General features: G+C 33.8%; 1 protein-coding gene across 1 annotated transcript in view; it reads right to left on the reverse strand.

The window, feature by feature from the left end:
- The window catches only part of LOC6565535 (adenylate cyclase type 9), a 42,689-nt gene extending 41,685 nt beyond the window's left edge, over positions 1-1,004 (reverse strand). Inside the window, exon 1 of the mRNA XM_001992648.3 lies at positions 507-1,004. The gene's annotated coding sequence lies outside the window, so the exon portion shown is untranslated. The remainder of the gene's footprint in view (positions 1-506) is intronic.
- Between the last annotated feature and the right edge of the window lie 11,265 nt (positions 1,005-12,269).

Genomic DNA, 12,269 nt, shown 5'->3' on the forward strand with positions numbered 1-12,269 from the left:
GGCAGGCAAATGATCATCGCTGCTGCTGTTGATGCTGCTGCAGAACAGAGAAACAAAAACAAAAACTGCGAATGCGAATGAGAATACGAGAGGGAATGCAAAATGATCAGCGTTTGTAATTTGACTTCTGTTTGCTGCTTGTTCGCGCTCTGTTGCGTTTAGCTGTCAAGAACAACAGCGAATACAAATACTAAAAGAAAAACAAAAACAAAAACAGAAACAGAGACAGAAAAACAGAGACAAGTAAATAAGGCAACCAGATCAACTCACCAATAACACTAACACACATTCACACATAACACACGCACACACACTGAAAACAAAGACAGAGCGTGTCGCAGGTAAACTAATTAAACACAAACACAAGCAAAGCACAGTAAAAAAAAAACAATACGAACAAACAGAACGAGTAAGTGCAATTATTATTCTAATGTTTATTCATATTATGCACTTAATTCAATATGCACACAAACATCTCTGTGTGTGTGTTTTTAAAAATTAATTACTTTGAAACAAATCCTAACTTTTAACGCTGCAGTCGCTGTTATTGTTGCTGCTGTTGTTGTTGTTGCTGCTGCTGTTATTGTTGCTGCTGCTGCTGTTAACGCAGTTGCAGTGACGCTGGCAAGAATGCAACTTCAATGAAAATAAAATAAACACACACTTTGCTTGTTGCAGTTGTTGTTGCTTTGGTTTGCTTATCGCACACGACGACGTCGTCCCTCAGCGACGGACCACGTTCAGTTTTGTAGTTTAGTTTTTATTATTTATTGTTGTCAAGTTTGTTTGGCTGAATGAAATTATTTCGGTTTTTTTTTTTATTTTATTTTTTGAATATTAAGTACTTATTGAGTATCATGGGAGACGAGCGAACATATATATATATATACTTGTGTGGGTAATTAATGCAAATGCGAATTCACTTGGCCAGCAGCAACAAATGACAACAGAAAATGGAAACTGAAACACGCGCGCATTTTGCGGCACTTATGCAAAATGAAGCGCGCGCGAGCGTCACACATCCGCCTCGTTCGGCTTCGTTTTAGCTTCTGATTCGATATCATATCGACAAAACTGCTTCATGAGAATACGCACACTGTTATCGATAACTGCACATCATCTGCACTCTGTTAACGGGCAGTACCATTTTGAGCATAACAGCGCTCTTATACGCAAATCTTGAATGTTAAATAATTGATTCATGAATTTCAGTTGACATTCTGCTAAGCTGCCAATAGAATATTTAGAATCCATTAGTAAATATATTCACTTAGTTCTCGAAGAGCCAAGGAACATATTATTCAAATGCATATATGGTAACTTCAGCGATTTTTTAAACATTGACACATGTATTCGTATTGGAAAAGAGTAATCCAAATCTTAAATTATTGTGTTAAATGTTTTAGCACCAAGCAGACAATATATTGTATTGTCTGATTAGTGGTTTCAGCGGATGAGCTCATCTCCAGGAGTGCTAATAGGCCCTTCTTGTAGTTCAACTTGAATATGCTAATGGTATATTAGATACAGATTTTAAATCTATTAAGAATTATAAATACATAGGATCATAAAAGATATGTATGAATACCTATTTAAGTTGAATGAATTTTATGGACGACAGTTACAATACAATACATTTTACATATTTTCAACAGCACCTTAAAAGAATCGACCGTTTGCTCATCGTCGTGTTTATCGCTTATCGCTTATCGACAGATTCTTTAGCCTGCCGTTAAAGAAGCTTCTTAAAGAAGTTTCTGATGCTGAAAAACTTCGATCTGAAATTAAAATTTATTTGTGTTTTTTTTTTTTGTGAGTGAGTATAAGCCATCGTTTGTATTTAACTTAATTTCAAAACCACACCATTTTGAAATATTCAGCCCAGCTCCGGAAAAAGTAAAAATATGTTAAATTAAATTTAAAATAAAATTGAAAATTTAATTAAAATTTTAAAAAATTTGAAATATTTAAAAGATTTACTAGATTTCAAGGGAAATATAAAACAAGCCATAATAATTTAAAGAATTGCTTACAAAAATAATTTTGATAAGTTACGCGTTTTATTATATACATCTTTTATTATTTTTCATTTATTTTGTATACTTTATTTTATTTATTATAAAATACGCAAGACGTGGTAGAGTGCCGCCTATCTCTCCATGCAAAATCCCAAAATGAAGTTGATTCATTTCCGCAAGCTGATAAACAAAATGAAACTTTTTAAGGGCAGAGCAGGCTTCTAATTAGGATTATAATTACAATTATGCTAAAAATATATTCGAGGCCTTGATTAGAAACGACATACCGCTAATTGAAACGGGCTTTCGCAAATCAAATCAAAATCATATTGAAAAGTTGTAACCACAGTTCACATTCAACTCTTTAACTCTTCAACCCACCTAACCCCACAAGCTGCCTAAGTTTATAAATCTTCTTAGCTGTTCACAACTTCTCGACAGAACCAAATTTTCCTTTGCCACGACCCTGGATCCATCCGCCTTATGGAGGATAATAATTCTTGGCGCGTACCCTTTTCAATTAGAAGTCCAACTTATTGTCCGTAGGCAAGATAAAGGCTGACTATGAGAGACTATATTAATTACCCTAACATGAATCGTTCCTAACTAGGAAGATAAGTTTGGTCAACTTTGCTCGAAGATTGCAAGATACCAGCTCTTGCGCTAGCTTGAGAGTCAAAATGGGAATGGGACTCGTTCAAGTCTGTCGTTCAAGTCTTAGACCTAGTGTTAAGGGCTTTGAGTTATTGTGAAAAATGTACAACAAATTTCTAGAAATATAAGCGGAAGCAAAAGTCATTATTGTGCACAATTTAACAATTATTATTATATTAAATATATGGATACGATATTGATTAATTATTATTAAACCTGCGAATTATATTTCATTACTTCTTTTGAAGCTCTTTCTACAAATCCAATGACTCTTTTGATTCTCGCATTTTCAAAAAATTATGTTAAATGATATATGAGTCGCTCTGTGCAAATTACCTGTAAGGCAAAAATGCACTTCATCGAAAAGTCAAGGTCAAGGTTATCAAATAGGCATTTCACAAATAAACAGTTCATTTTTGTCTTTGGTTAGAAATCTAACGATTAAGCGATATTCCAATAAACATATTTTGTCAAACTTGCCAAAGTAGTTTACCATAAAATATAACCGAAATTAAACCGTACTTTATGTGAATTGAACAGCAATCAACTGTGGATATCTTCTACTTTCAGTAACAACAATAGGCAAACAAAATCGTGATAACAAATAGCCTAGTTTTGTGTGCTCAATTACTGATGACTTTTCAAAGGAGGTAGCCTCAAATGTTGTTGTCACCTGCTGGCTTTTGTTTGCGACATTTATTGTGTTATCGCTTGCACAAGGACTGCAATCACACACACAAAAACAAAGCTACCTACACTCAGAAAAAAAATGAAATGAAAAAAATGAAAATCGCCCTAAAAAATTCAAAGTTTTTCTTGTTTTTAGAAATAATTTCTAAATATAAGGGGAACAAAATTCTAAAAATGTAGAAGGACTTGCCAAAAATATGGCGAGTGTTTTCTATTTTTTTTTAGAAATATTTTGTATTATTAAGAAGCTTAATTATAAATCGTAGAAATGCAAAACAATAATTTTTAGAAAAAATCCTTTCTAAGATTCAGAATCAAATAATGAAAATGTGAAAATGGGCTTTTATATTAGAGTTTAGCTGTGCTTAGTGCTTACTCACTAAGCACGTAAGTCTTATAATGTATTTTTTAAAGTATTTCTGATGGAACTCTCTCTTTTCCCATAACTTAACTTTCAATAAGAACTACAATTATATAAATGAATTATGCTACGCAATTATAACTTCACAAGATCACAGGCTTTGCCATATCTTTTTTATTTACCTCCCCCTAAACGTTTTATTAAGTTTTAATTTGAGATGATTGTAGCTTTATGATGCTTGAAGATGACAAGAATGACAGCATAAAGCCGTCGTTGAGGACAGCTCTTCAGGCACACAACATATTGCGTTTTATAATTCGCCACTCTTGTCCTCTCTCTCTCTCTCCCTCTCCCTCTCGCTCTCGCCCTCTGTTACTCCTTCTCTAGATATCTTTTGATTGGTTTGTCATCTTCAAGTCTTTTGGGCACACTGAAATATTAAAGTCACATATATAAATTTCATCATAAAGCGTCAAGCTGTCAAGCACACACACACACACTCACAAGGACTTGCAGACTGCAATTACGTTTATGACTGCCGGGCAAAGTCGACGTATGCGTTTTTATTATTCAGCGCGCATGAGAGTATGCTATAAAAATGTTCGATGGACTGGAGGAGTATCCCAAAAGGAATTAAGAGTTTTCAAGCTATATTCGATTTAGTCGGCTATATCATTGTAAAAACATATGTAATGAATTTTAGTAAATCGCCATACTTCTGGGCCAAGGTCAGCTCTATCTATAAACTGAGCTTTCAACTCATGTTTAAATTACTTGAGAAAATGGAGCGCTGAGTTTTTTGGTTCAAACTATTTCTTTTAAATTTTTGCCAATAATAATGATATTTCAACATAATAAGCAATGCACAAGGACTCATATTAATATGCGATGAGGCGACGTTTCGCAATTTGCGCGAATTCCATCTCACTTCACAGTTCAGTTCATTCATATGCAAATATTTCTCTCATCCAGTTATGAGTTGATGAGGATATGATGCCATTTTGCGCTGGCATTAAGGGTATGTTTTCTTTTTTGTATGTGTGTGTATTGTATATTTTGAACGTAAAGAAATTTAAATAGAAGCTCCAACATGAATAATATAGAAAATTAAATACAATGCATTGGGGTCAATCTTCATTAGAGGTCACTCTCACAAATATCCTTTTGAATTTCACTAGTTTAAACGTCAATCTAAGCACTCAACAAAACAACATCAAATATATTATAAAATTTGTCTGGAAAACTAGTCTCTATCGATTTCCCCTCAATACTTCGCGGTACTTGCTTGTCATTTTGATATTGCTTTTTACAAAATGTTTAGTATAATCTTGATACATACTCCAATAAATTTGATATGTATTTTAAATTTAAGATTAATTTAATTATTTGTCATTGTACAAGCGGTTGCAAAGAATTAATCTTACGAAATAGTTGATGAAAAAGTCGCCTAGCCGCTTGGCTACTTCGAAGTAATTTTATGAAATGGGTGAAGCATATTTCTTACCACTGAAACAATAAATTTAAATACTCACAAATTTAAATACTGACAACGTACTGCATCACACCGACATAATAAGCAATTGACAAATGCCCAAGTTGAGAGAGCTCGACTAAAAGTTACCCTTTACCTATCATAATACTACATTTGTTGAGCATTCATATCAAAATAAGCCCTTTAAATTTGATGACTATACTTTGCACATTCCAAACTTGATTGCATTCCCAGTTTCAAGTATTTAGTCTTGCTGCTGTCGAGTAACGCACGCTTATACAAACCTAATATACTCTTCCACTTTCGGTGTTACAGTATCGGAGCTTTCCTTTGCAGGCCGAACACGCACAGAGAGAACCCCTTCAACATTTGAAAAAGAAGATTAAACGAAGTTGTGCAAAAGTCTGTAAAAGACAGACGAAAACGTCTCAGACCTGCTTTTGAAAATATTTGTTCTCATTTGGTAGAAATAAACTTTGGTGTTACATTGATTAACTGTACAATTTTGATCATGATTGGTCAAGTTTTAAAGGAACTTTTTTCAACAAAAATTGGCAAAATCATTTATAGCTTTAGATTGGTTTTAATCATCATCGGTTAATCAATTAGAATGCCGAATTTACTTTACTTTAGTTCAGATTTAATTGTTCGATTTCTGGCAGCTAGAAGTAACATTGGGAATGAGGTGAACTGCCTTTTGGCATCGGTACTGTTCTTGATGCTTGAGTTAATCAATTACAGTTCTTGTAATTTTTTTTAAGATGTCACCAAGTAAATCTTTATAGACTGTTGCATAAATTGTCTTTCACTAAACGTTCGTTAAGTGGTTTATTCAAATACGATTTATATGTGTCCTAAGATAGCACTTCAAAGGTTCAGCTTCAACAGGAAATCTTTGTTTAAAACATTTTAGCATTCAGAGGCTGAGTTGCAACTTTCACTTCTCTATTTCCACATTCTTTATTTGAAAAATCCTCTGGCTGCATTCTTGCGGGTGCCAAAGCAAAGTCAATGTATTAAAGCACTTCATGCATGTCTTGTCACTGGGGAAGTAGTGGATGGGTGAGTAAAAAATGGTTTCGGACCCAACTGATTACGTAATACTCTGATCCCACACTCAGAATAAAAATAGAAATGGATTCTTGTTTTTAGAAACTATTTCAAAACATACCAAGTTATATTTGTGAACATTTTTATTTGCTTTAATTATTTGATTTATATCCATCGACACACAAAAATTAAAAAAGTCAAAAATAAGTTGAATTCAAAATGAAATTTAAATAAAAAATATATATTTACATCTTAGAAAGGTTTCTTTTCTATAAATATATTTTTTAATAATGGGAAATATTCGCAAACGTATCTCAAGTCTTGAAATCTTCCAGATAAACCGCTATAATTATATGTTTATATGTCCACTGTGGGCAATCAACCAACATATTTATTTGCTCATATTACATATTACATAGTTATATTAAATTAATATAGGAAATGTGAAGCAAACACTATTTTTCATGTTTTCTTCGTTTAAATAATGAAATATTAAATTTCACAGTATGCTGTACACATCCCTTTAGTGTGTGTGTGTGTATGTGTGTGTGTGTGGGTGTGTGTGTCTGTTGCACATGCGATTGAACGTTTTTGTGCGGCAAAAGCGTAAAATTGAAACCAATCAGTAGCAAAATGAACACGTTGTGAGTTGCCAAATGGAAGCTGGTTTCTGCTTTTGCACTATGGCCGATTCTTAAAGTGGCAGCAAATGCTTTAACACAAGAGCCAAATATGGCGACCTTAAACAGCATTCTGACCAGGACACTCAGAACAAAAATGTCCCTGAATTTTAAAAATTCGTCATACTTTTTGCGCCAAGGGTTCCTCGCCTTATTATTCAGAAAAACCAGTGCTTAAATTGTTTCATTTCTGTTTAATGTTTCCAAACATTTAGAAAAAAGTCTTTTTTACAGTTGTACATTGAAAAATTATCTTATTAGTTTTTTTGTTACTTGTATTATTATTAAACATAAGTATTTTAAAATTACACAGACAACAGCTAAACTCATGTTTCTGAATTTTAGGAAAGTTTTTTTTTTCTAAAATGTTGGGTTTGCATTTCCATTTTTTAGAAATTTATTTCGAAGAAAATAAAACTAAATAGCTTATCGATGTAGGACAAGCGTCTGTAGTGTTAAGAAAACAAGAAAAACTTTATAGTTTTCATGTCGACTTGTTTTCCGAGTGTAGTAGTGGCAGGCGTGCTACGATTTGTGGCACACACGTGCGGGCAAGGCCATTAAGTGAAAGTTGGGATCCAAGTAGATTAAAATTGAATTAGACGGGCAGCAGTACCAGCAGCAAAAACATGAATGTGTCCTGCATATGAAGGCCTATGGCTCACAGTCCGTTGAGATCCAGTTGATCAACTTAAATAACAATGGACGCCAATGAGCAGAGTAAACTTTGCCCAACAAGGACAAAGTTTATTACAGAATATTCTCGGTGTTGGCTTTGTGTATGTGTTAATTGCTATTTGCTTCATCGTGTCAGAATAAAACGATTTGCGGACGTTGCCGCCAACCGTTGGCAAAATAGCAATTGGAAAAGTTGCTGCCGCTGCGTTGCACGAACCATGGCGAGAAATGTTGCACGGTGATGAATGCGGCGCGATTCTCATTTTAAATGAGTGCCATGGAAGTGAAATTATAAGACCACAATTTGGGTAAAGCAAAACAATCAAGCATTTGTCGAGAAGAGGGAGCGAGACAGAGAATAGCTGACTTGCGAGGGACCGGGAAGTAATCATAATGCTGACTGTGATAATAATAAAGTTGATAAATTCAATTATCGGCGACCAGAGCTCAATCAACTCGACCTAAACAGCGCACTTGCGCCAATTGCCACTGACTGCTGCCCAAAAACAAAAAAAAACAAAACAAAAAGAATACAACAAAAACAATTAAGGGTTCTCTTGTCGAGTGTAGCCGGCCAGGAGATACACTTTTCCCCAATATGTAAACATATCCAAATCATAAAGTTAAAAATATCTCTATGAGGTAAATTCACAAAATTTGAAAGAGTTTTGTTAAGGCTTTCTGAAGGTCGGGAAAAAGATTGTGAAAAGGCTGGATTACTGGCAATTCATATTATTAATAATAATTAATTGATTAATAAGGTATGTTTATTGAAGTCTTATCGTCGGATGGGCTAGCTAAAAATTTAAAGAGTAAAATCATAAAATCTTTTTTGAAATATATACGCTGTTGTCTTGAGGGTTAGAGTATAAAAAAATCAAAGCTAAGTGTTGAAAGAAAAATAGAAAGAAACTTGGTCTTCCTTGGAACACAGACAATTTAATTTGGGCAAGAAATTTAATAGCTCGACACTAAAGAGACTGTTAATTCTTTTGTTGGAGTGCAATGACCAGCAAAATAAATCAATAGACTTGTCGAGGAGGAAGGGGATGCCGGATGATTAACGACAGCTGAATTGTCGGTTTTAGTTTTAGGGATTGCCAATTCATTTTTATAGTTAGTAAATGCTTTAGTTCGATACGAACATCTCAAAGAACTTTAATACACATTTTACATAAAATGTACATGATAAACAAGCAATTATGTCAACAAAGCAATTACCTTCTTCGGCACATCTCGCAAATCATTAAAGAATTATTAAAATCAATTATATTTAAAAAAATGTTATATTCATGCCCATTCCCTGCGAAATATATCTGATGGTAAGTCGATGATCCGATATATTAAACATACAAATTACAAAAAAACAGATATCTTTCTCGTATCTTTGCAAATTTACTCATTTTATTTCTGATCCTTTCTTAGCACTTATAATTATTCTAACTTTCTAAATTTTCATGATTTATTAATAATTGAATTTATATCGGTTAGGTTAGATTTAACGGTTGTCGACCTTGGTCGGGAATTTAAATAAAATGTTTCCAAAATGAGTAGACAACAAAAGGAAAATAATTTACTCTACTTGTCAAATGTTGATTATTTTGGCTAGACATTCGTCCTTAGGCCGGCAACAAAAAATATGCCGAAAATTAATCTTAAATATTTATATATACGGCCGCCCTAAAATATACCGTTGGGGGTCCATAGCACGGACATGAGGGCATCGACATACGAGATATTGATTTTGTAATTATTCAAATAACCAAAAGACACGCAAAAATTCCGAATGCCTTTAAAATAGTTGTACGCCCTCTCAATGTATACTTACAAATAAATACGCTTCAAATATATGACAAATGAATGAAAATTAAGTTTTAAATAATATTTTATTTAGTAATTACGTGGAATTACGATTAGAACTATACAATATATACAATTTTATTTTCTTTTAACGTCTAAGGGCAGTGTACGATGAACAAGTGTTGCAGTGTAAAGGAACGGGCTCGATCGGTCCAACGCTGTCAACTTATCCAGATTCTAGTCGAGGTATGATCACACGCCTCCTAATTACCTAATTACCTTCCCAAATGAAACGAACCTTGCCGAATGTTCCTGTAACAGCAAGAATTCTTTCAATTTAAATTTTTTTCTCATTCAAAAGTAGTAAACCATAAAGTATTCTTTATAGAACTTTGATTATCTGACTATTAGTGCTACTTATTTATTATTTCAATCAATAAGAGGAACGGAACAAAATACAAAATTAATCAAATATTTTTAATTTTAATAGACGAAAAAGGGTTTATTTTTATAATTAGAATTATTTGTGCAATATTTTGTATTATATTTTTTTACGTTAATTATTTTCCTTTCTCATAAAATGAGAACTTCTAAAATGGTATTCAGTAGTTATTCCAACTTACAAATATAATAACAGACACATTTGAAAACCCTGCCCTCTTTATTCATCAGCATCCCGATTTATCGATAGGCACGAGCCTCATTGCAATAACATGTTCGCATGCTGGTCGGACTTATCGATAGTCAGAGATGCCAACAGTCGGCTAGGTGGCAGCCCTCTGTTTAAATATTAAGAGAGAAGAGGGAGAGGACGAAAATAGAAGAGCGGTTGAGCTCGCGAAATAAGTTGTCTCTTTTGAGTGGTAAAATTGTACTAGTTTTTATTTCTAAGATGTCATTTATTTAAACAGGATACGATTTCATCTAAGATTGTTTAAGTAGTATAGATTTCGGTATCCTTATCTAAGGTAACATTTGTTTCTTATCCGTTCAAATAGTACAATTGTATTTGCTTGAACGGTTCATCTTTATTCCTATCATACAATAGTAACAAGCTGGTTACCAAAGTAATTTCACACCATCTGTTTTCGACGTGTTGCACATAAAGAGATAGGAAATGTGCGTATTATTGAGTCCAAATAAAAAAAGAAAGGCAGTGATCGATTTTCTGGAGGTCGAACCAAAGTCAGAGGAGTCGAGACTCGAGCGAGAAAAGAGACAGAAGCACGCACTTCGACCTCCAATACATCGATCACTGTCCCCATTTTTTTTGACTCAATAAGTATACAAATTTTTTGATTTATTTTTTAATAAAGCTAAATAATGTTTTTTTTTAACGGCTGAAACAAGCCTGAAATCAAGTTTGGCGATCATACTTAAATTAAATAATTTAAAACCGGTGCAAACGGATGGAACATTTAAAATAAAACCCGCCCAAATTGACAGAGCATTTTAAAAAATATGTGCGCGCAAAACGACATAAATAAAGACAAAAAGCACATTACAAGTGCCAACAACACCAAAACACAATAAAGTGCACCAACGCTAAAAAGAATCGAAAATAACGAGCAACATGAAAAACAACAACGTTAAACCGCATCGAGGACAACGAGCAGCAGCAACAACAACAACAACAACGACAACCAACAGTAGCAGCAAAAATCCACACAAATTATTCTACTGGACCTTAGGACTTAAGCGTAGCATTGCAATTTCTCAATAAAAATAAGTTAACTGGGAGGCGGCGGGAAAGCTTTTTTTCTGCTAGTGCCCCAGACTCCATAGCTGATCAGCGATACGCCTGCAGTTATCAGTGATGCGCAGCTGCTGATAGTGATGCGCAGGGTTCTCAAGAATTTCTCTGCATTTTGTTGCTTATGATAGTTATACCAATTTATTCACTATAATTTTGCATTTGTATTATTTTTTATTTATTGCTTATTATTTTTTATTTTCTGTTCCATTAATTTATACATTTGTTATTTATTTATTACCTAATTAATTTTGTGAGCCGAAACTTAACGAATGACGTGCTATATTGAAATCGTTAAAAAAATGATTTTATTAATATTATTATATTATCATAAAATGTATCTTGTGAGTAGATACCCTCACAAATATCACTTGCAGCTCCGTTGGATAGGTAAAGGTGTTCTCAAACCAAAATGTTTTATATATAAATAATAATATATATATTTAAAATGACCCTCTTATCCCAGGCATGGGACGATTCACCCCACTCCACCACAAAAAAGCTGTTGCGTTTTGCTCATCTGATAGCACCACTTGGCGGGAGTCGAAATCATCATTAATGCACTAACCATTTAATCTACAATCTTTATTGACAATTACGCAAATAAAATATACATAAAGGCATAAGCAACTGTCATTAAACAAAAATCGTTCGAATCGACTAACCATGATTCATACTAACTATTTTTCATTCGTGTTTTGGTCTGCTTGTTGGTTTTTTTGGTGAGGGGTTTCAAGCCAAACCAACAAGTTGGGTAATTATATATATTTATTTTATGCATGCTCAGACTTTAAATTTTAAATGCAAAAATATTCAATTTTATTTCCAATTTAAATTCTCCTTATTTATTTATGGAATCAAATCATAGAGCGTGAATAATAAGTAGATATTTAATTTGAAGTTGCTATCAGATGTCGTGCAGTCTAATTAATGTCCAGGCAAGCACACAGGCAGGTGGTTGCTAGGAGGGTGGCAGGGTGGTAGGGGATTGGGGGGTTGTCAGTAAGGTTGCCAGGCAACGCGACGGTGGTCAGGTCGCTGGGCGTAAACAAAAGCGAAGCCAACGCGAGAACCACAACAAATGAGGTTGGAA

This window comes from Drosophila grimshawi, unplaced genomic scaffold (genome assembly GCF_018153295.1).
Source record: "Drosophila grimshawi isolate 15287-2541.00 unplaced genomic scaffold, ASM1815329v1 contig_848, whole genome shotgun sequence".
Taxonomy (NCBI): Eukaryota; Metazoa; Arthropoda; class Insecta; order Diptera; family Drosophilidae; genus Drosophila; species Drosophila grimshawi.